This window comes from Calypte anna, chromosome W (genome assembly GCF_003957555.1).
Source record: "Calypte anna isolate BGI_N300 chromosome W, bCalAnn1_v1.p, whole genome shotgun sequence".
Taxonomy (NCBI): domain Eukaryota; kingdom Metazoa; phylum Chordata; class Aves; order Apodiformes; family Trochilidae; genus Calypte; species Calypte anna.
The window spans coordinates 23,110,294-23,130,693 of record NC_044276.1 but is presented as its reverse complement, the minus strand read 5'-3'; the positions used below and the strand labels follow the sequence as shown (position 1 = coordinate 23,130,693).

Sequence of the window (20,400 nt, the reverse complement as noted above, 5' to 3'; positions counted from 1 at the left end):
TACAAGGCCACCTGCATGATAAGATGGTGTAAACAAGGCTTCTCTATATAAAGAGAGTGCAAGTTGCTAATAAACGATTTCATACAATCATATTGATGCGTACATGGAATCCTTAAGCCTCCGCAGATTGCTTTCCCACAACTAAACTACACAACTTTAATGAAACAGTAATGATAAATAGGTAAAATTACTAAATATATACAAATATTCAGGAAAATGGATACCACATTCCTCCCTCCTTTCCCCCAATAACTCTCACGTCACCACCGAGGCTGTAGGGCAGCCCTGGGAAAGTCCAGGCTGGACTCCTGGAGTCGGCAGCAGTCGGGAACCGGAGGCAGGAACACACAGACATGGGCTGGCACGGATCAGGACCACAGGCAAACGAACAGACGGGATCCTTCCAGGATGCCGAGAAGGAAGGGAAGCAGGAAATCCGGAAAAGATCTGGCTCGGCCCTCGTGATGCCTCAAATTTATACTGAGTGTGACGTATATGGGATGGAATACTCTGTTTGGTCAATTCTGGCATCTATCTTGTCCGTTCCTCCCAAAAGGAGGGTTCAGGTGGGACCTCTTTACTCCTTCTGGAGGGTAAAATGTTTTCCTCAGAGCTGAGCAGTGTCCTTGGCTCTGCATACCAGTCTCTAGCAGTAACTATAGACATCAAGTGTTATGAATCCTAGAAGCACACACTGTCTGAGAAACTTGCTGTTAATTTCAGCAAATGCAACTACTTACAAGAGACTTAGCTAAAAGTAAAAGTACAAAACAGAAAATCACCTTTATCCTGGCTCAAACCAGGACAGAAGCCAAATATTTGGCATTAGAGTCTGGACTGGCAAGTGGCATTTTAGAGTAAATTTCATTATACAGTAAGGTAAAGAAAAGTAACCAGAAAGTGTCTAATGGTGATGGCAGAGTCCTGCAGAGGAAGGTTGTGTTGAAGTTGGGTAGTTGTCTTAGGATGGGGAAAAATCCTTGCCATGATGCTGGATATTTGTTGTTTTGCTGCTTTATTTTCAGCTGAGCAGTGTTCCTGCTGTGCAGACAAACAATGCAGTCAAATGCTTATTTTTTTCCCAAAGGAAAATGCATATTGAAGTGAAGAGGGAGATTTGTCTGTAACAGGCAGATGTGTGTGATTAAACATGCCTGGTCTTCCCCTTTGTAAGAGAAAGCTCATGCAAGAAACCTTGAAATTTTGTGACCTTTGATGCTTTCCCTGCCTCTGCAAAACATGTGTGTGTTGGGCCATGTCAGGAAGTGTTTGAAAAGGCTTTTTTCTGAGGGCATTCATGAGGGGAATAGGGCAGGCATCCTGTTGGTGTGTGGCATCTGGGGCAGGGCTGGGCAGAGGGGTCTGGAGTCCATGTGTAACACCTCAGAGGAGAGTGGAGCACATTCCCACTTTTGGGACATGGTTGAGTGGTGTTGGTTTCCCAGTCGGGCTGGAGGATCCAGAGGTCTTTTCCAGCCTTACTGATTCTGTTGTTCTATGCTATGACTCTGTCCATGCAGGAGGCATTGGCCCAGCTCCATTGGCCCAGGCATTTATTCCATCAGCTGCTGGAAAACCTGCAGGAGCAGCAGCTCATCCAAGGAAGGGCAGTGACTGTTGCACAAGGATGGTTTAATGACATTTTCCACAAACTCAGAGCTGCTGCTGAGAAGCAAGTTTATATGCTGGAAGAGAGGAACAAGGAATTAAAGGCTCTCTAACTATGAGGCTGACGAAGTAAAAAGAGAGGTAAAGTGTACACTGTTTGCAGGCTTGAAGGCAACTTTCTTGGTGTTAATTTCTGTTTGTGTTTTGAGGCCCTTTCTGAGAGACCTTCCTGTTGCTCAAAAGGTCAGTTTCAGCCACTGACCTAAACTTTCTGTTGTATATTTTGTGATGTGAAGGAATATTTAAATTTGTTCTTCTTTGGCTGTGTTTAGGCTAATTAACTGGTGAGAAGACTGGTTCGAATCTCAGTTAAACTGTTGTTCTGCAAACTCCACCAGTCCCAGGCAAAGCAAAGGTTTAAAAGTTGCCGTACCCATTTTGTTAATCTTTACTTTCTGGAAAACAGGAACTAGTCCTGTTGAGTAATTAGGCACTGGTGTGCTGTTTGTCTTCCTGAGTGATGTGAACAGTGCTTTAAAATTCCATTTCTTTCTTCCTCTCAACCCTGGAGTGCTTGAGTGAGGTGAATACCTGCATGTGTCAGATATAACCACCTTATTCTTCATTTTTCAGTTTCTTGAAGAGGGAAGAGGGGGAAGAACTCCAGCAGTGCTGTCAATGGTTTTCCCCTGGGAAAAACTTTGTATTACTAGTTCCAAAATACCAGGTTCCTTTGGGAGATGGTAGTTGGGTGGGTGGCTGGATGAATGGAGGGCCTGTCCAGATTTGTGAAAGCAAATGTGTCAGCAGGGAGGCAGTTGTTACTCTGAAATGAACTTTGTAAGAAAACAGACAGGGATGTCTTTCAACATAAACTTCAGGGTTTTTCAAAAGAGCTTTCAGATAGATGTATTCATTTAATTATGTTTGTTTAATAGAGAAAAAGACCCAAGAACCATCTCATACAAAGTCCTGCCTTTAGTCACCAGAGCAATATCTGCAGTCAAACTGTGTCTCTTGCATCACAAGAGTTTTCTTTGAGTTTTGTTAAAAAAATACATGATTCAGTGTATGCTGGTGTATTGCTCAAGAAGTATAATATTTGAATCTTTTCTTATGTATTAGAAAACAGAAATCCTCATGTGCAGCTGCTGATAATTTGGAGGTGCTCAGCTCCTGACTGCTGGTGGCAGGCAAAATTTTCCTACCTACTGAGTTCAAGACAGATCTAACTGTATAATCAAATAAGTTAAATTAAGGAAAGAATTCATGTTCTTATAACTTTTTTCATGCTCATGTAAACATTTCATCAGGGCAATGTCAGAGAGCTGCAGCAGGGGCTTGCTGAAGCTCTTAAGAAGCTGTCTGGGGCAGAAGCTCCACTGGAAGTTGCTACGAGGCACTGCAGGAACCTGGAGGAAGCCAACCTGGGCTTGGAAAAGGAATTAGGAGAGGCTAAATCCAAGGTGCATAATTTTTTTCCAAAATTCCAGAACAAACTCCATTCACAGATTGCTTTGAAGCTTTAGTGCTGAGCAGTCCCAAGTGTTGGTAACTCTCTGCTCCTTGCAGGTGGTTTGACTGCTAAGATACAGGCTCTCCAAAACCCCACAGGGAAAATGCTGTTCTGGGTTTGGTCACTCCTTATCCCCTCTACTGTTCCTGCCAGAGATAATTCTCTGTCTGTGTCTGAATGTTTCAGAACTGATGAAAAAAAAAACAAAACAGGAAACGCCAACAGAAAGCTTCATGGAAAGTGGAAGAACACACTTCCCATCATTGGAGGTCTGGCTGTCAGTCCATTTCACCATTCAACTCACCTGGGACATCCTGGCACCAGTCTGGCTCTGAACAGAGGTCTGAGTTCAGCAGAAAGCTTCCCAAGTTCATCCATAGGAGCAGAGTCATTGGGGAACAAAGATTTGCTCCTGTTATGCAGTTAAGGTAAACATTTTGAAATCCTGTCCTCAGCAACTGCTGAAGAGCATCTGTAAGCAAGGCTTTTTAGTTTAAAGTTATAAGTCATTTGTAGTTCCAGACCTCATGGTGTAATACACCAAAACAACTCCTCCTCATCCAAACGGTAGGCAGCTACGTGTGGTAGGGGTACAGAGGTTTGGTTTTGAGGGTTGTACTGTTTTTCAAGAGTGCTCAGAGACCAAAGAAAATACTGAACTCTGGATCATGTACTGTGTAACTGCTTTCTTTTACAAAAGAAACTGAGACAGAATATGATGCCATAGGATGTTCCCAGCTAAGCTTTAAATTAAATTTCCTTATCTAGTATGTATGACTCTGAAGGGGCCTGCAACAAATCTCACTTCATAGTTCAGTGTGGGAGATCCACTGTGTGTAGGAGGCATTTGGGTTTGTAGAGGGGTTCTCCTGAAGGAGCTGTGAATTTGGTCACTGCTCTCCCTTTAGTCATGGAGAGAGGGCCCTTCCCTCCACTCTGCTGGTTTATGGCCTCACTTCTTTGGCCCTTGGAGTTACTGCCTGGTTTTGTGTGGACTGGAAGAATGTTTTAGTAGTTTAATATTGCACAATGTTAATGGTGTGTTTTCTGTATAATTCTAGTACAAGTGGGAACAGGATGAATTTGCCTCTGAAGAACCTGGACATGGTAATGTGTCATGTTAGAGTTAGGAAAGAGATGACTGCTCCTAACTTGTGAAAACAACATCTTGAAAGCTGTTTAGTTCCCATGCTAAGCACAGGATTTTTTTCTGCTAGCTTTACACTTACTTGAACATGGAAACTTTCAAAATCCTTACAAAATGCACAGTGAGTGTTCAGCTCTGGCGTCGTAGCCGTAATGTTCTGACAGTGACCTCTTTGCCCCTCTCTCCTGTAAAAGTAACACCAGGAATCTTGTCTCTTTTCTCCCCAGACACTGAGGAACTTTAAACTAAATCTTTGGGAGCTTATTCCGTATTTTGTGATGGATCAGAAGAGAAGAAAATATGTTTCTGTCAGTCTGAATAAATGTTCTGAGTCTGTTGGATGGATGACAGCCCTGTTGCCCTTCCCTGGTGGTTTTTTGATGCGTAGTCCTCTCCCCCTTCCCTTTTTCCCTCCTCTGCCATTCTCTTCCCTCCCCTCCCCTCCCCCTTCCCCATTTCCCTCTCCCTCTCCTTTCTCTCCCTCTTCCTCCCTCTCCTCTTTCTTCCCCTTCCTTTCCCCTCTCCTCTCCACTCCTCTCCTGCATAGTCCTCTCCCTCTCTCCCCTCTCCATTTCCCTTTCTCCATCCCCTTTCTCCTTCCCCTTTCTCCATCCCCTTTCTGCTTCCCCTTTCTGCTTCCCCTTTCTGCTTCCCCTTTCTCCATCCCCTCTTCCCCCCCCTCCTTTTCCCCCCCTCCTTTTCCCCCCCCTCCTTTTCCCCCTCCTCCTTTTCCCCCCCTCCTTTTCCCCCCCCTCCTTTCCCCCCCTCCTTTTCCCCCCCCCTCCTTTTCCCCCCCCCTCCTTTCCCCCCCCCTTTCCCACCCCTTTTCCCCCAGCGCTCTCTTTCCCCCAGCCCTCTCTTTCCCCCTGTTTCCCCTCTCCCCAACTCCCTTTACCTCCTTCCCTTCCCTTTCTGCCCCTCCCCAACCTCTCCATTTTTGTAATTTATTTAAATAAATTGATTTGGATTTTGATTTTGGATTTTTCATCACTGTCTGACCCTTATTTCTTGCTGCTACCAAATCTGCTCCTCTTTACCATTTTTCATTTCCTGCACACGTTATGGGATGGAATAGAAAAAAAAAAAAACTATTTCTGAAGCAAAAACCGTAGCCTGCTTTCCAAGAGTGCATAAAGGGCCTTGGCAGTAGAAAGACTGCTCCAGAAATCACTTGGGCACCAGCAATGTGCTCATGTCCTTTGCTGCGTGTCTGGCATGGCTCAGTTTTGAGAGCCAGAGCTTAGCTCCAGTTCCATGTTGTGGGCCAGAGGGTTCATTTTCCTAAGGAAAGCACATGGACAGTGTATTTCTTCCCAGTGCTTTCTGATGCCACCCAAGTTTCAGAGCCTCATTCTAAAAGAGGCTTCATGGCAGCTCTGGTCTTGAGCTGTCACACGTGTCTCCACAACCAGCCCGCTGATCTGCTCCCTTTCCTTCAGACACAACTCACAGCAGCAAACACTCATCTCACCATCTCCCTTTGGGGATCCAGTCCAAACTTGTGCTGCCTTTGCACAGAATGACTTCTGCAGCCTGACTAGCACACGACAGACACATCCTGCAGAGGGGGATAGGACTTTCCTATTTGTCAGACAGAAAGAGGAATTTGGATATCCCCAGAGGGAGCAGCTCTTCAAGAAACAGGCAGTAAGCTCTAAGTCACAGACAGCTTTGCCATTCAACTCTCTTATGGAGAAAAGAATTCACTCCTGAATACTTTTGGTGGAAGCATTTGTTCCCTGCAGAGAAATCTCTGGGGGAGTCCTGTTCCCAGTGGGTCCCACAGCCAAGCAGAGAGCATCCATCCCTTGGTGGTCAGCAGCTGGAACAAAGGACCTCATCAACAGGTTTTCCAGTCTATTTGCTAGTTTGTGTTTCCTGTATCTAGGGTATATCTCTTGATGTCACACCATCCTACACTGTCATTCTGAAGTTAAGAGGATATCATTTTATTTCCGCAGACATCTGCTTATTGTAAGGTACGGCTAAAAAGCAAACCAGGTGTGTCCTTGTTTGGAGCAGGATAAAGGTAATTTTCTGTCTTGTACTTTTGCTTTCTTTGCAGCTGCTGCCCACAGACACTGCTGCTGTTGAGAAAGCCAACACTGCTGCTGCTCCTGCTGCAGCCACCACAGCCTCTCCCCCTCAGCACACACAGATACTTGTTGACTCTGGGACTGGGAGAAATGGAAAGCCATAGGAATGAGAAATGAGCCTGTTCCAGGCAGGTGAAGGACAAAGAGGGGATTGCTGAAGCAGAGTGGGCAGGGGACAGAAAGGCATTGGGTGCACCTGGCCTTTAGCAAGCCCTTTGCCATGCTCTACCATTGTCCTATTGTAGCCAGACTGGGGATGTCTGGACTGAAGAGGTGGGTGATGTGGTGGGTGGGAAGTTCATGAGATGATGAGGGTCACAGTGCCATCAAAGATCCAAATTCCTCCTGGAAGGATGTGATGGTGCCTCAGTGTCATACACTTGTTAAAAAACTGTTGTCTGTCTGCTGCCTGCGATCACTTCCCTACTACTTTTGGCCACGCTATTCCTGACACAAGCCAGGATGGGTATGGTCTTCTTGGCCACCTGGGCACACAGCTGGCTGATACTCAGCTGTCTGTCCACCAGCTCTGACTGAGGCTGATGCTGAGGATGGGATTAAGAAGAGAGTTCCATGGGGACAGGGGCAGGGTTGGCTTCAGTTGGGTGGGATCATGGAATCATGGAACGGGTTGGGTTGGAACTAGATGATTTGAACCCTCCAAAACCAGCCCTTTCATTGATTCCATTGTTCTGTGACACAGTCCCAGCCAGTTCCAGGCCTGGGAGTCTCCACAGCCACCACGAGGGCTTTGTGATGCAGGGCCTGGTGCCTGGACACCATTGTCATGGGGGTCTCTGCAGTGACCCTGGGGGTATATAAGAGGTGTGGGCAGCCTGGGTGCCCATATCTGGGAGAGCACCTCCCTCAGGAGTCAGCAGCCGCCCCGGGTGACCATGGAATGTCTGTGGCAGAAAATGCCCAAGATGTCCCTGGAGAAGGAGGTGGAAGCCTGCTGCCAGCCCTCCACAAGACCCCAAGGTCAGTGACTGAAGGAAGGGCCAGAACAGAAGTTCCCCTGCAGGCTGTGGGGAGAGGGCAGCTGTCCCCTGCAGCCCATGGAGGAGCACGGAGGGGCAGATGTGGATCTTCAGCCCTGGAGAAACCCATACCTGGGTGATGTTAGTTTTTAAATGAAATACATTCAATTTTAGAAAGAAAGTCACATTTGAGCAACGTGAGCTAGGCTGGGGCAAGGGGCAGGAAGGTGAGATGGCTTTTGTCTCTCTGTGTCTAGATTTCCTTCTTTTCCTTTCCAGCAGGGCTGTTCCATGCTAGCTGTGCAGTTGAGTTTCCAGCCCCACAGTCTCTCTCCCTTCTCCTCTCTCCTTTCCGCAGAGGGGAAGGTGTCTCTGCTCCAGCACTGCTCTGCCCTCGGGGACTGCTCTCAGCTGCCCCTCTCCTCTGCCCTGTAGCTCTCAGAGCGGTTCCTTTCCCCTGCTTGAAGATGTTGATGGCAGAGGCACTTTGGCTGCTGTGAGAGCTGTGTTTGGATTGGGTGTGCTTGAAATGCTCGAGTAGCACACCTGGAAAAGCTCTGGGTGTTTGAGGAGCTGATTCTGAGGCTTTTCTCTTTTCTGTGTCTTTACAGAACAGCCCATAGCCTTCTGTCATGATCCTCCAGTCCTGTGACCCTTCCCACCATGTTTCAGTTGTTGTTCCTATGATATCAGAACTACCTGACTGGGCATGGAGCTCCAGTTCCTCCTCTTGATTTGATTTCCCAAGCTGCTTGTGTTTGTATCCATATACTTCAGGAGGCTGATTCTTTGGTTCCTATTGAAGGAGACAGCCAAGGAACATTTTACACTCCTGTGGCTGGCCTGGTTTCATCCCAGATCAGTTGTAGTGGTGATGGTGGGGTGATCATTGCCATCTTGGATCCCTCCCTGCAGGTCTTTCAGTTTGAAGCCCCCTTCCCCAATCTGACCAGTGGGTACTGACGTGCCACTTCCAGGCTCCTCTCTAGTAAGCCCAGTTTTATCTATCCAACCCCCTTGCCATGGGCAGGGACACTTCCCACTAGATCAGGTTTCTCAGAGCCCCATCCAGCCTGGCCTTAAAAACTTCCAGGGATGGATGGGGCTTTTACCACCTCTCTGGGCACCCTGTGCCAGGGGCTCACTACCCTCATGGTGAAGAACTTCTTCCTAAGATATGATCTAAATCTACTCTCCTCTAATCTGAATCCACTCCACCCTGTCCTATCACTACCTGACATCCTAAAGTCCCTCACCAGCTTTCCTGTAGCCCTCTTCAGGTATTGGATGGCTGAGGTCTGCTCGGAACCTTGTCCTCTCCAGACTGAATAACCCCAAGTCTCTCCATCTGTCTTCATAGGAGAGGTGCTCCAGCCCTCTGATCATCCTTGTGGCCACACTTTGGGTGCAGCCATCACGGCAGTTCTTTATCTACCCTGTGGTCTGTCCATCATCAGATGCATCAAACCCATCTTTTACCAGGTTGAGACCAGGACCTTGTGTGGGACAGTGTCAAAGGCTTTGCTCATGTCCAGGTAGCTGACCTTGATGTCTCTTCCCTTGTCTACTGATGCTGTGATACTCCCATAGAAGGGCCACAGGCTTTCTCAGGCACGGTTTCCCCCTGGGGAAGCTGTGTTGATTATACCAAATCACCTCTTCGTTTTTCTTCTGCTCCAGTAGTGCCCACAGAAGGATCTGCTCCATGACCTTATGGGGTACAGAGGTGTAAATGACCAGCCTGGAGTTCCCTGGATCTTCCTTCTTTCCCTTTTTGAACATGGGGTTTATGTTTCTTACAGATCATTCCCATGACCCTCCAGATCGTTCAGAATCACAGAATACCTCAGGCTGGAAGAGACCCCTGAGCATCTCCTTCTCTGAGTGCCCTGCTCAAGGCAGGATGAAACAGATGAGGCTGCATAAGGACTTTCCCAGCGTGGATTCATGCACAATGGGGCTGAAAGTGCCTTTTGTCCCACCCCACAGGGGGATTATAAAGACAGCAAACAGTGTTGGCACAAGTTCTGGACACTGAGGCACCATCACTGCTTGCCAGGAGGACTTTGGATCCCTGATGGCACTGTGACCCTCATCATCTTGTGAACTTCCCACCCACCACATCACTCACCTCTTCAATCCAGACATCCCCAGTCTGGCTACAACAGGACAATGGTAGAGCATGGCAAAGGGCTTGCTATAGGCCAGGTGCACCCTATGCCTTTTTTTGCCCTGCCCACTCTCCAGAAGATTCCTGCCCCTTGAACAACTGGATCCAGTATTTCAGGTGTGGTCCTCCAGAGCAGAGTGGAGGGGTAGGAAATCCTCCCAAGATCTGTTGGACACACTTTTCCTGATGCACCCCAGGAAACCCTTGGCCCTCTTGGCCACAAGAACCCATTGAGAATTTCCTGTCTACTGGGACTCCAGATTTTTCTCTGTGGAGCTTTTTTCCAGCAGGATGCCCCGTAATCTGCACTGGTGGTTGGTATTATTCCATGCCTTTCTGTCCCCTGCCCACTCTGCTTCAGCAATCCCCTCTTTGTCCTTCACCTGCCTGGAACAGGCTCATTTCTCATTCCCCATGGTTTCCCTTTTCTCCCAGTCCCAGGGTCAACAAGTATCTGTGTGTGCTGAGGGGGAGAGGCTGTGGTGGCTGCAGCAGGAGCAGCAGCAGTGTTGGCTTTCTCAACAGCAGCAGTGTCTGTGGGCAGCAGCTGCAAAGAAAGCAAAAGTACAAGACAGAAAATTACCTTTATCCTGCCCCAAACCAGGACACACCTGGTTTGCTTTTTAGCCGTACCTTACACTAAGCAGATGTCTGCGGAAATAAAATGATATCCTCTTAACTTCAGAATGACAGTGTGGGATGGTGTGACATCAAGAGATATACCCTAGATACAGGAAACACAAACTAGCAAATAGACTGGAAAACCTGTTGATGAGGTCCTTTGTTTCAGCTGCTGACCACCAAGGGATGGATGCTCTCTGCTTGGCTGTGGGACCTGCTGGGAACGGGACTCCCCCAGAGATTTCTCTGCAGGGAACAAATGCTTCCACCAAAAGTATTCAGGAGTGAATTCTTTTCTCCATAAGAGAGTTGAATGGCAAAGCTGTCTGTGACTTAGAGCTTACTGCCTGTTTCTTGAAGAGCTGCTCCCTCTGGGGATATCCAAATTCCTCTTTCTGTCTGACAAATAGGAAAGTCCTATCCCCCTCTGCAGGATGTGTCTGTCGTGTGCTGGTCAGGCTGCAGAAGTCATTCTGTGCAGAGGCAGCACAAGTTTGGACTGGATCCCCAAAGGGAGATGGTGAGATGAGTGTTTGCTGCTGTGAGTTGTGTCTGAAGGAAAGGGAGCAGATCAGAGGGCTGGATGTGGAGACACGTGTGACAGCTCGAGAGCAGAGCTGCCATGAAGCCTCTTTTAGAATGAGGCTCTGAAACTTGAGTGGCATCAGAAAGCACTGGGAAGAAATACTCTGTCCATGTGCTTTCCTTAGGAAAATGAACCCTCTGGCCCACAAGATGGAACTGGAGCGGAGCTCTGGCTCTCAAAACTGAGCCATGCCAGACATGCAGCAAAAGACATGAGCACTTTGCTGGTGCCCAAGTGATTTCTGGAGCAGTGTTTCTACTCCCAAGGCCCTTTATGCACTCTTGGAAAGTAGGCTATGGTTTTTGTTTCAGAAATATGAGGGTTTTTCTATAGCATTCCATAAACCCGGCGTGCAGAAAATGAAAAATGGAAAAGAGGAGCACGTTTGGTAGCAGCGAGAAAGAAGGGTCAGAGACTGATGAAAATTTTAAAAGCAAAATCCAAATCACTTTATTTACAAAAATTACAAAAAAGGAGAGGGTGGGGAGGGCAGGGGAGGGAAGAAAAGGAAGGGAAGGGACTGGGGGGAAAGTGGAAGGGAAAGGGCGGGGGAAAGGGGGAATGGGAGAGGAGGAACTGGAGGAGAGGAATGGGAGGAGGGAAACTCGAGAGGGGGAATGGGAGGGGGGGAAAGGGAGGGGGGGAATGGGAGAGGAAGGGGAAAGGGGAAAGAGGGAGGGAAAAAGGGGAAAGGAGAAGGAGAAAGGAGACGCAGAAAGGGGAAGCAGAAAGAGAAAAGGGGAAAAGGGGGGAAAGGGGGGGAAGGGCGGGAAAGGAAAGAGGGGGGGAAGGGGGGGAAGGGGGGAAGGGAGAAAGGGAGGAAGGGAAGAATGGGGAAAGGGGGAAAGGCAGAAATGGGGAAATAGGGAAAGAGGGAAAGGGGAAAGGGGGAGAGGGGGAAAGGGTGAAAGGGAAAGAGGGAAAGGGGGAAGGGGGAAAGGGGAAAGAGGAAAGGGGAAAGGGGGAAAGGGGGAAAGGAGAGAGGGAGAAGATTACGCAGGAGAGGAGGAGGAGGGAAGGGGAAGAAAGGAAAGAGGGAGGGAGGAAGGGGAAGAAAGGGGAGAGGGAGAGGTAGAGGTAGAGGGAGAGGGAGAGGGAGAGGGAGAGAGATAGGGAAAGGGGAAGGGGAAGAGGAAGGGGAAGGGGAAGGGGAGGGAAAGGGGAAGGGAAGGGAATGGGAGAGAAGGGAAAAGGGAAGGGGAGAGGACTACCCATCAAAAAACCACCAGGGAAGGGCAACAGGGCTGTCATCCATCCAACAGACTCAGAACATTTATTCAGACTGACAGAAACATATTTTCATCTCTTCTGATCCATCACAAGATATGGATTAAGCTCCTGAAGATGTAGTTTAAAGTTCATCACTCTCTGGGGAGAAAAGAGACAAGATTCCTGGTGTTACTTTTACAGGAGAGAGGGGCAAAGAGGTCACTGTCAGAACATTACGGCTACGAAGCCAGAGCTGAACACTCTCTGTGATTAAAAGCAGACAGCAACAGAAGGAAATGGGCTCAGGGGCTTCCTGCTTTGAAACAGCACCAGTCACTGCAAAGCTGTGACACTGGAGGAATCATCACAAAATAGGTGCAATTCCTCCTGGGACATCTGGCCTCACATCACAGAACATGTTTGATGCCATGGATGACAAACATTCAACTCCCCTGACGATTGCCTGAACACTACTGAGTGATCTTTCCCTAAAGAAAGGATAACTTTTGTCACTGATTAGCCTCTTCTTGCCTATTCAAATAAAAAGACTGCAACAGAGGAGCTACAAACACAAGCAAGGAGTAAGGGACAGCAAAGACCAAGAACTGACAGCAGAGGGTGTGTGTTATGGGTCAGTGCTGAAGGCAATCACTGGACACGGGAGGAGAAGTGATGGCTGAAGTCTGTGAAACTCTGTGTAGGGCTCCTTTTATGTTTGTGATTGAGGATTAACTCCAGAGAAAGGTGACTTCAGGTTAAGCAAAGTGTATCTGTGTGGAGGAAATGAGTCAGTTTTCTTTGTGCTGGTTTTGTTTTTTTTTCAGGCAGCTGCTTAAAGCTCTACAAAGCTTTTGGTAAGGAGAAAGTTTCCATGTTCAAGTAAGTGTAAAGCTACCAGAATAAAACCCCTCTACTTAGAACAGGAACAGAACAGGTTTCAAGATGTTGTTTTCAAGAGATAGGAGGAGTCATCTTTTTACTTACTCTAACGTGACACATTACCATGTCCACGTTCTTCAAAGACAAATTCATCCAGTTCCTGCTTGTACTAGAATTATACAGAAAACACACCATTAACATTGTGCAATATTAAACTACTAAAACATTCTTCCAGTCCACACAAAACCAGGCAGTAACTCCAAGGGCCAAAGAAGTGAGGCCATACACCAGCAGAGTGGAGGGAAGGGCCCTCTCTCCAGGACTAAAAGGAGAGCAGTGACCAAATTCACAGCTCCTCCCGGAGAACCCCATAAAAACCCAAATGCCTCCTACACACAGTGGATCTCCCACACTGAAGTATAAAGTGAGATTTCTTGCAGATTTATTTATTATAGTCATACATCCTAGATAAGAAAACGTAATTTAAAGCTTAGCTGGGAAAATCCTATGGCATCATCTTTTGTTTCTGGGTACTCTTGGAAAACAACCCTCAAAACCCAGACTTTTCACCCCTAGCACACCTAGATATTGTGTTGGGATGAGGAGGAGTTACACCAGGAGTAATCCCTGCAAATGAGTTGTAACTTCAGGCTAAAAAGCACAACCTTGCATACAGATGCTCTTCAGCAGTAGCTGAGGATGGGATTTCAAAATGATTACCTTGGCTGCAGAAGAGGAAATCCTGTTCATCAATGGTTCTGCTCCTATGGGTGAACTGGGGATGCTTCCTACTGGACTTGGACTTCTGTTCAGAACCAGACTGGTGCCAGGATGTCCCATGTGAGCTGAATGGTGAACTGGATTTGCAGCCACTTCCACGTGTGTTCTTTTATCTTCCACAAAGCTTTCTGTTGGCTTTTCCTTTTTCTCTTTTTCCATCAGTTCTGAAACATTCAGACACAAAGAATTCTCTCTGGCAGGAACAGATTAGGAATGACCAAACCCATTTGACCTGAAGGGTTTTGGGCAGCCTGTATCATAGCAGTCAAACCTGAAAGAGTTACCAAGACTTGGGACTGCTCAGCACTAAAGCTACAAAGCAATCTGTGAATGGAGTTTGCTCTGGAATTTTGGGACAACTTCATCTACCTTGGATTTAGCCTCTCCCAATTCCTTTTCCAAGCCCAGTTTGGCTTCCTCCAGGTTCCTGCAGCGCCTCGTAGCAACTTCCAGTGAAGCTTCTGCCACAGAGAGCTTTTTAATGTCAGCTCTCTGACATTGCCCTAACGAAATGATGAGAATGAAAGAAGTTATAAGAACATGAATTCTTTCCTTAATTTAACTTATTTGATTATACAATTAGACCTGTCTTGAACTCAGTAGGTAGGAAAATTTTGTCTGCCACCAGCAGTCAACAGCTGAGCACCTCCAAACTATCAGCAGCTGCTTGTGAGGAATTCTAATAGATAAAAAAAGATTCAAATATTATACTTCTTGAACACTACACCAGCATACACTGAATCATGTATTTTTTTAACAAAACTCAAATCAATATCTTGCAATGCGTGAGCCACAGGTTGACTGCAAATATTAATCTGGTAAATAAGGCAGGATTTGTATGAGATGGTTCTTGGGTCTCGTTCTGCATTCTACAGAGAATTAAATTAATACACTAAATTAAATTAATATTACTTACATTAATTAATACCAAGTTAATTTTAGAGTAACAGCACTCATAAATCTGGACAGTGCCTCCTTTCCTCAAGCCACCCACACAACTACCATCTCCCAAAGGAACCTGGGATTTTGGCACTAGGAATACAAAGTTTTTCCTAGGGGAAAACCATTGACAGCACTCCTGGAGTTCTTCCCCCTCTTCAAGAAACTGAAAAATGAAGAATAAGGTGGTTATCTGACACATGCAGGTATTTACCTCACTCAAAAACTCTGGGGTTCAGAGGAAGAAAGAAATGGAATTTTAAAGTACCGTGCATATGACTATTCACAGACAAACAGCACACCAGTGTCTAATTACTCAACAGGACTGGTTCCTGTTTTCCAGAAAATAAAGATTAACAAAATGGGTAAACAGCAACTTTTAAATCTTTGCTCTGCCTGGGACTGGTGGAATTTTCAGAAAAAAACTTAAACATCTTAACCAGCATTCTGACCAGTGAATTTGCCTAACACAGCTACACAGAAGAAATTTAAAGATTGCTGCACATCACAAAATAGAGAAGAGAAAGCTCAGTGGCTGAAATTGACTTTTGTGAGGAACAGGAAGGTCCCAAAAGACAGAAGGCAGAAATGAACAGCAAAACACTGCTCAGAGCCTTTAACACTGCAAAAAGTGTGTCCTTTACCTCCCATTTTTGTAGTTTTTCAGCCTCAGAGTTTAAAACTTGTTCTCTTAAACAAGCACACTTGGCCTTTAATTCCTTTTTCATCTTTTCCAGCGTCGAAACTTGCTTTTCAGCAGAGATTGTGGAAAATGTCATTAAAGCATCCCTGTGCAGCAGCTGATGGAATAAATGGCTTTCCCTCTGGAGCTGGGCCAATGCCTCCTATGTGGACAGAATCACAGAACCACAGAATCAGTAAGGCTGGAAAAAACCTCTAGGATCCTCCAGTCCAACTGGGAAACCAACACCAGTAAACCATGTCCCCAAAGTGGGAATAATGTGCTCCACTCTCCCCTGAGGTGTTACTCAGGACTCCAGACCCCTCTGCCCAGCCCTGCCCCAGATGCCCAACACCAACAGGATGCCTTCCCTATTCCCCTCAGAAATACCCTCAGAAAAAAATCTTTTCAAACACTTCTTAGCGCTGCCCAACACACACAACTCTCAAAACCAGAAAGCTGGGGACATGTTAAAACTAAAGATGCTGGCTGGCATCTCCAGCATTAGTGAGTGGGTTGAACTACCACACTCAAGTTCCCCATCACTACTGAATCCCATCAGCAGCAGCAGATGCCGATCCAAACGAACACAAAGAAATAAAATAATGTGACTGTGTACCTATGACTTTTGGCCCCAAACCACAAATCTACTGCTTGCTCTGCCACTGCTACAGGTCTTTTTGCAAAAACTGAAACAATGACAGAGAAAACTGGAACTGCAGTTTCTTTCAATCCCAGAGAAAACTTGCCTCATTTATTTTTCAAGGACACTTTTCCTGTAAATGCACCATACCTTAGGGCTAAAACAGACTAATTCTTCAGAATCACTCCAAGTGTCATCACTCCCCTCCTCCTTAGAGCTCCTTCAAAAACAAAGCAAGATGAGTGTTATGTCTCTACAATCACCCACCAAGCAAGTGGGAGGGGTTTGTAAAGTCTCACCTTATTGAGCCTCCTTCACAAAGGTCATCTGTGGCTGTTCAAAGATTCAATGACATGCTGACATTAGATTTGGCAAGCTAACAATTAAAACAGTACACACAAACATTTAACATGGACAACTCTACAGCTCCTACAGAATGAAACTGGCCACAACTGGACCCAAATGGGCGTGGTGACTGCTGCAGGAGTCACACTTGAGTGTCGGTGTACGGAAGTACCTCTGTGCCTCCTGGAACACTCTCTGTGGCACCTGTGGGTGCAGGTCCCTGTGTTGTTACATTATTTAGAATACAAATCACTATCCACCCTCTCTACCCATCCTGCTCAGTAGCACCTCAAATTTCAAGATAGCAAATGCTGTGGTTCTCTTATTACAGGTACCCAGCACCCAATTTCGTGCTGACAGGGCTGTAACATTTGCCTCAGAGCAGGAGGGAGTGCTGCCTCTCTTGAGTTGACTACAAGCACATGGAATTGATGTGTCTCAAGAACTCCTCCCCAAAACATACACTTCAGAGGACCTCAGAAGCTCTCTCATCACCCCAGCTTACCCTCTAACCCTCTGTTGCTGCAGCACAGCAAAGAGACTCTCATGATGTGCTTTGCACTGCCAGCCAGACTGCACTGTTAATGCCAATAAGTGCTCCCTGAACACTCTCTGCTGTCCATTTGACACACAGCTCTGATATAACACACTTAAAAAAAGTAAAAGAAGAACAGGTCCCAATCTAGAGTTCATTTATATTAAAAAATTAATCCTTTAGGACACAATCCTGTCAGTGGACATGGAGCACACAAATCACAACTGCCCTTACAGCCTGACAAGGCCAAAAAGTAACAAATCAGCACATTCACAAAGCTTCTTCTGCTGCTCCTCCTGATGCCTGCACTGAAGTCACCAGGGAGCACAGTCAGTGCTGACAATACAAACCACCTCAAGAAAAGGACACATCATTTTCCTCTTGAGCTCCTCCCTAGTTAAGGATCCTACCTCCTCTGTCCACAGCAAGTGCACCCCAAAAAATTGGAGGAGCTGCTGCCTGCTCAGGAGTGATGACTCTGCTGGTATCTTCTGCATCACACACAGGAGCTTCTCCTGTGTTCTCCTGCTCTGGTTTTTCTTTTATCCCTCCAGCAGCTCCTGCCTGCTCAGGAGATCCAAGGGCATCCCCTGCAGGAGCTTCTGCTGTGTCCTCCAGTTTTGCCAGGTACTGACTTACACTGCACAGAGAAAGAGAGGAAATAAAGTTGGTAAAAAGAACCACATGCTGGCACAACAGTTAACACCAATTTATTATCCCCCCTGCAAATATTTATAAAAATTCATAAACTCCTCAGTATTTCTTAAGGGTAATACACACAGAACTCACTCCAGCATTCCCTGCAGTCACATTCACCCTATAAATGCACATTCCTACCTTCCAAGTTATTAACTCCTGCTCAGAACATTTTTTCAGCCTGCCTTTTAGGCACACATAACCACCTGAGAGAATCTCAGAGCTAACCAAAAGCCCAGGTGACAGAATTGCTCTGGTACCCCCCCCTTCCACCCTCCCAAAGGAAGATAAAAGGGAATAGGGAAGAGAGACTTTAAGGTGTGAAAATAAGACTGGAAGAGGTTTACTGGAAGAGGAAGAGACAGAACACGTGGGACGAGGAACAAATCTGCAAATCTATAGGGAAGAGGTGCTTTAAGGTGTGAAAAGAAGACTGGAAGAGGTTCACTGGAAGAGACCACACCACTTATTCTAATCATAAAGTTCAAAGGTTACCGTAAATGGCCATGGAAATCAGCGTAATCCACAGCTATCCTCCCATCTTTGTCTTCATGGGAAAAATTGGCTCCATGAGAAAGGAGAACTTTGACCAAATACATCTCCCCAACAGAAGCAGCAATCATGAGTGGGGTTCTGAAAGATTCAAAACATGCAATGCCATGGATCATCTGACACAGACACAGTCATTATTTTCATCCCTGCTTGCTCTCAGAAGAAGTATTTTCCCCATTACTTTACAATGAACACATTTGGATAAACACTCAAGGAGCAAACCAAAGTCTTTGCTTTCCTGGACCCCCTCCTCCTTCCTGGACCCCCTCCTCTTCCTGGATCCCCTCCTCTTCCTGGATCTCCACCTCTTTCTGGACACTCTCCTTCTTCCTGCACCCCCTCCTTCTCCTGGATAAACCCCTTACCTTTCATGCTCATCTCGAGCATGCACATCAGCTCCTGCTTTCAGGAGATCTTCTAATATCTCCTCGTGTTCTTCAGTGATAGCAAGAGTTAGTGGGGTACTGCCCTTCTGAAAAGTCAGAGAAATGCATCATGTTAATAATCAAAGTAAAAAAAATAAAAAACAATATCTGTGAAAGAAATATCGATGCAACTTTCTGAAAGGACTTCTTGAAGAAATATAAACATTTACCGTATTCTTGGCATCCGTTTGGCACCATGCCTGAGTAACACCCCACCAGTTTTTTACTACGAGCCAGGATGGCCATTGGAGAGCAGTGTTGCCATCGATGTCTGCAAGATTTGGTGTGGCACCTTGCTCTAGCAGAAAAGTCCAACAGTCTGTTCTCTGAGCTGTACTGCCTGGGAATAAACACACACATACAAAAAAAAAATAATGAAAGACTTCCAAATCCCCATTTTACTCCATCACAAGCTCGCCCAGCTTCTGACCACTGGGAAGAAGAGCACCTGCAAAGATGATCTGACAGATGCCTGTTCCACTCCAAACCCAACAGGCGTGTTTCCGCACAGCTCTGCCTACAGAGTCCTGCCAGACACCTCTCCTTTCATGCACAGTCAAGAAGGCCCTCTTCCAAGAGCAGAACTTCTCTCACTCACCTTCATGAGGGGTGTTCTCCCAAAATTATCAGCAGCATCCAACTGGCTGCCGTGCTTAACAAGGAATCTAGCAACCTCTGTGTGGCTGTTGGCACACGCCAGATGGAGAGGTGTCCTGAGAATCAAACATGGGAGCTTAACACTGACAGACAAGGAAAGAACCAAAGCTGTGGCACCACCCAGCCCGGAGGACCCTGCCCAGACCCTGCTGCTCCTGCTGGCTGCTGCTGCTGCATCCCCGCACACATCACCCACAGGGCAGGAGAGACCTGGGGAGGCCTCAGCAGCTGCAAGAGAACCCTGCAGGGAGAGCAGGGCCAAGCAGCAGCCCAGCACCTCCAGGAGCACTGGCACCCACCCAGCAGCTCCCAGCACTGGAAAGCTCTCGAGTTCCCCCTCCCAGCTTACAGGGCACATCTTGCTTTGCAAGCAATCAGCTCCAAGGGGATCCCACACAAACCCTGCAGGGGGATGCTCCCACAGGCCACCGAGCATGCTGCCCCGCAGCCCCTCATGATTCTCCCTGTCATGGCAGTCGATGCCCCAAATCTTGACCCATGAGTGCCAGAACCTAAGCCAGTCCAGGTGGCCCCGGGCAGCCGCACGGTGCAGCCTGCCCCGACCTTGGTACTGAGGCTAAGGGGCACTGGTGCCAGCAGCAGCAGCAGTACAGGGGGGAAGGGGGGAAAGGGGCTGAACCAATTCACAGGGGGAAAGGGGCTGAAGGGAAGGAAAAGGCTCCTTTAATCCTTAAACCTTGCATTGGTTTAAGCCTCAGCATTCATTCTTGCCACTACAGTGACAATGGTCCCCTTAAGTATCTGAGAGAGGCTGAGAAGCTCTCCCCACCTCTGAGTCATACAACAACTGGTAAGTTCATGCTCCTGGAGAGGCTTTTTCATACCCAATCAAAGGAGTAGCTAGAGAGGGTAAAATAACCCTTCTTGTGTAACCCACTCTTGTCTCTCACTTGTCATCTTGTTCCTGGTTTGAGCCAGGATAAAGGTGATTTTCTGTTTTGTTACTTTTGCTTTTCAGTCATCTCTTGTAAGTAGTTGCACTTGTGAAATTTAACAGAAAGTTAATTAAATTAATGGCAAACTAGCTTCCTACTGACTGCCACATAACTCATGCAAAAGTTCCACTGCCATTGTACACAGTACAGGGTTTTTCCCTAGACAAGTCTAACCCATAACTAGAGGGAAATGGACATCTAGATTCTCCTGGCCTACTAGGAATACTGGCAGGACAACTATCTTTTCCCTAACTCTGGGGAAAATCTCAACCACAAAATGTTAACTGTCACCATGCACATGTGTCACACCCATCTACACAGACAATCACCTTCAAGTTCCCTGCTGCACACATCCTCTGCAGCCCAGCACCAACCTCA

At 46.9% G+C, this 20,400-nt stretch overlaps 1 long non-coding RNA gene across 1 annotated transcript; it reads right to left on the bottom strand.

Moving 5' to 3' along the window:
- Positions 1-12,930: 12,930 nt before the first annotated feature.
- LOC115600075 lies at positions 12,931-14,089 on the bottom strand. The gene is made up of 3 exons (XR_003988807.1): positions 13,962-14,089; positions 13,478-13,756; positions 12,931-12,981 (listed from the first exon to the last, which is right to left on the bottom strand). It is a non-coding gene; the product is annotated as an uncharacterized LOC115600075 (long non-coding RNA).
- Between the last annotated feature and the right edge of the window lie 6,311 nt (positions 14,090-20,400).